Consider the following 4,312-nt stretch of genomic DNA (forward strand, 5'->3'; position numbering starts at 1 on the left):
GGCGGGAGGGGGAAGGGAGGGCGACGCACGGCGTCAGGGCCCGCGCCGCCGCCATCATGGGGGGGGCCCGGCCCTCGCCGCCGCCGCCATGTTGGGGAGGTCGCGGCCTGTGGGCGGGCGTGGGGAGCCCACCAGAAAACCCACGGGATTTAGGTGCACGCAGCTCTTCGTGTGGCACCGACGGGGTTTAGACACGCGGGGGTACCAGTGTAGGATCTATGCAACCTTAGATGTGCAAGGTAGTGCAGTGTCTATGGGCTTTAGAGACACGGGTCCCGATGTAGGATCTGTGCAACCTTAGACGTGCATAGCACAGTGCCCAATGTAGCGCCTATGGGCTTTAGACACGCAGGGGGTCCCGATGTAGCACGTACACAACCTTTGACGTGCATAACACAGTGCCCAGTGTAGCGTCTGTGGGCTTTAGACACGCGGGGGGTCCCGATGTAGCATCTGCACAACCTTAGATGTGCATACACAGTGCCCAATGTAGCATCTATGGGCTTTAGACACGCAGGGGTCCCGATGTAGGATCTATGCGACCTTAGACATGCATAGCACGGTGCCCAATGTAGTGTCTATGGGCTTTAGACACGCAGGGGTCCCGATGTAGGATCTATGCGACCTTAGACATGCATAGCACGGTGCCCAATGTAGCGTCTATGGGCTTTAGACACACAGGGGTCCCAATGTAGGATCTATGCAACCTTAGATATGCACAGCACAGTGCCCAATGTAGTGTCTATGGGCGTTAGACACACGGGAGTCCCAATGTAGCATCTGCACAACCTTAGATGTGCATAGCACGGTGCCCAATGTAGCGTCTATGGGCTTTAGACACGCAGGGGTCCCGATGTAGGATCTATGTGACCTTAGACATGCATAGCATAGTGTCCAACGTAGTGTCTACGGGCTTTAGACATGCGTGGGTCCCAATGTAGGATCTACGCAAGCTTAGACGTGCCTAGTTCTCAGTGTAGCACCTACACGGCTGTAGATGCACCGTGTCCAATGTAGCGCCTATGGGCTTTAGACACACAAAGCCACATCCTGCAGATGGGATTAGTCCACGGGCCAAATCCAGCATGGGATGATCAGCATGCAGGTCTCTCCATGGGTGCAATCCAGGACAAACCCGCATGCTGGATCTGACTGCAGAGCGACCCGGGTGCTGACACAATCTGGCGCAGGGAGCCATGTCATCTAGCTTGCAGGGCTCCCCACGGTGTGGAAATTGGGAGGGGAAGCAGTGGCAGCATTAATGTCACTGCCACCGAATTTCCAGACCCGTGGGGTGCCCCATGGGCAGAACAGCATGGCCCCATGGGCCGCATTCGACCCATGGGTTGGAGGTTGAGCACCCCTGTTCCCGAGCGCTAGCCAGCCTGTTGCGGTGTGCTCGGTATGAAATGGCAACGGCATGCCAAGAGGGATGCCAAAGCACGCTCCTCTAGGGAGGACCAAGCCAGACCCATTTCAGATGCAAAATACCGACACGCAGGAGTCAACAGAGTTCCCTAAGTTTCGTGGTTATGGGATCACAGCTGTGTGTTGAGCAGTGAGGTGGTTGCTGCGGTCTGTGGTCAAAGCTGTTTCGTCTGCATGGGATCCTAGAGAGCGGCACAGGTGCTAAATGGCCATTTCATGGGACAAGGCAGTGATTTCCCACCTGGGACTTCTGCCCAGGATGAGACCTCTTGTTCCTACCACAGTTCAGGAAAACGGGACAGTGTGCGTGAAATGCAAATGGCACTAAGAGTGTCTACTTCTACCAGGAATAGAAACTGCAGAACTGCAAGTACCTACTGCCGCTTACCCAAGGATGAAACGATGAAAAGTATTGACATGAAACCTAATAATTTCTTATTATTGATATATTACTATTATGCCCAGGCACCTCTGAAGAAGGCGGCATAGATATGCCCCCTGTGACTAATTAAATAAGCTACACAAGATCAGAGCCTTGTTTTGCTGCATGCTGTATGAACATAAAAGATAGTCCCCGCCCCAGACAGAATGCAGCCTAAATGGGGATTAAGGCATGACAGGGCATCCAAAACATGTACGAGTAGGAGGAAGGAGGCACAGAATAAAAGGGCTTGCATATTGTGAGCACTGTAGTACAACTGGGGCTAACAAGGGGACTTGAAGAAGAGAGATTTGGTTGGGAAGTTGTTAGGGGGTGGGGGTTCCCCCACATATAAGAGGCAGCATAAAAAACAGCAAAAAAGGTGTCTGCGGGGTCGGGGGGGGACAACGTATCAAGAGAAAAGGCGGGATCATTGGCAGGCAAAAGGGCACAGAGACGAGTCTGTAGCTATCACAACCCCCGTAAACACTTGTAGAAGAAACAGCTAAACATGGAGTGACAAGACACTCTTACACTTCCATAAATGATTTATGAAGTGTTCATGGAAATGAGGTGGAAAATGAATTCCAAATTTACAGTCTGCTGAGGAAAATATCTGTGGTAATGATCTTAATTTATATAGCACATTCCATCCTCAAGGGTCCTTGGCGCACAGTTGGATTCAACAGCAGTTTAGACATCTGCATAAAAGTCATCATATTAGCCAAGGTAAGATCTTGGCTGGCCTTCCTGAGTACTAGATGTCATAGCCCACCACCCAATATAGTGAATCACCTGTGGTTCGGTATGTTCTAGTAAATTACTGCACAGTTAGCAGGAATAGGTCAGTGTCTACACGTGGAGCTGTTAAAGTACATTAATGCTGTCTGTGGACTGGCTTGGGACTAAAGTTAGTCTCAAGTCAGTCCACACACACAGTTACTGCACATTAAGGCATCTACACATGCGTTACTGTGCAGTAACTAATCGGGTGTACATTTGATACCTGCATGATACAGAAATTGTGTCAGCCTCTGGGTGCGCACACACGGTGCAGTTGCAAAATGATGGTGGAATGTGTATCTGGCCAGCTGAAGGAACATGGCACTGCCTACACACCCATTTGGATAGCAGCATGTGTTATGTTGCTGTATATATTGCACAACATTTCATGAGGAGGAAGAGCACATTAGCCAGGAATGAGACACACAGTGGGCATGCCTACATGTGCATTTACACTGGCTTAAATTTACTGCACAGTAAATTACTGTGCAGTAAGCAGGAATAGGCCAGCATCTACACGTGCAGCTGTTAAAGTGCATTAACGCTGTGTGTGGGCTGACTTGGGACTAAAGTTAGTCCCAAGTCAGTCCACACACAGTGTTACTGCGTAGTAAGGTGTCTACACGTGCATTACTGTGCAGTAACTAATCAGGCGTAAATTTGATACCTGCATGATACAGGTATCAAATTTATGCTCAAGTTGGCATAAATCACCATATTTACTGTGCTGTACGCATGGACGTGCCCAGTCAGTGTCAGAAAATGCACCTCTGATAACCGGGACTGGGTCCAGGAGAACCAGGGATGTAAGAGATGCCTTATCTGCCACATCTTCAGTTTGAAAGGAAGAAATGGGGGGAAGGATAATGGAGCACTATCCTTCGAAGCTGAGATTTTGTTAGTCCAAGACATCATTTAAATCATTGCTGTAAAGGTCCTATCTCTATTGGAAAGTCCACCAGAAATTGTGTGTCAGCCTCTGGTGAGCCACCAGATATTTTCCTGCATGTTATCACTATTCAAGTGCTGTAGAGATGCAATAGAAATGTTGCCAGAACTGAAGGCTCTCTGCAGCATGGACTTTAAGTGCTGAACACATCTATATAACCTGGTAGGTGGCTACCCAGGCAGCAGACAGGAGGATGTAGATGGCAAGAACATACTGTCCAGGGCTGATTATGATAGGGCTGGGAAAGCTGAGTTAATTACTCTGCATCCACTCTGGAAGGTAGGTGGATTTCCCAATCTGAAAGTGAATAGCACTTCAGCATTAACTTATAATTTTAGTTGTGCTGGCTAATCTGGTTTGATATGTGGATCAGAGACTTCTCTGTCCTGCCAGGAGCCAAATTTGGGGCAAGAGCTAAAAAAAAAAGACCCCCGGTTTTTTTTCTTGGGTAAAGACATAATTTACTTTTGATTTGGCCAAGTCATAGTTCAAAGATTAGCACTTGTCTCTCACAAAAAGGGACGTGGGATTCTAATGCCCATAAACTGGCAGGGATGTGGCTTTTGCGTTTTGTCCAAAAGGCAGCACCCCTAGCAGAGCCGCACCTCTTAACGCTGCCCTGGTGAATTGACTCGGGGATGGTAACTTGAAGAGAACCGCCGTTACCTACCGACCCACTAATGCCAACGCTGTGTCTGCACTTCACCTTGGACAGACATTTTCCATTCCTG

General features: G+C 49.2%; 1 long non-coding RNA gene across 4 annotated transcripts in view; it reads left to right on the forward strand.

Annotated features, from left to right (window-relative positions):
- Nucleotides 1-32: 32 nt before the first annotated feature.
- The window catches only part of LOC112551624, a 22,594-nt gene continuing 18,314 nt past the window's right edge, over nt 33-4,312 (forward strand). For 3 of the 4 annotated variants that reach the window (XR_003095925.1, XR_003095926.1, XR_003095924.1), the window contains exons 1-2: nt 33-1,837; nt 2,510-2,578. This is a non-coding gene — a long non-coding RNA (uncharacterized LOC112551624). The remainder of the gene's footprint in view (nt 1,838-2,509; nt 2,579-4,312) is intronic. The other variant, XR_003095927.1, reaches the window with a different exon arrangement.

Source organism: Alligator sinensis, unplaced genomic scaffold (assembly GCF_000455745.1).
Source record: "Alligator sinensis unplaced genomic scaffold, ASM45574v1 scaffold888_1, whole genome shotgun sequence".
In the NCBI taxonomy this organism is placed as follows: Eukaryota; Metazoa; Chordata; order Crocodylia; family Alligatoridae; genus Alligator; species Alligator sinensis.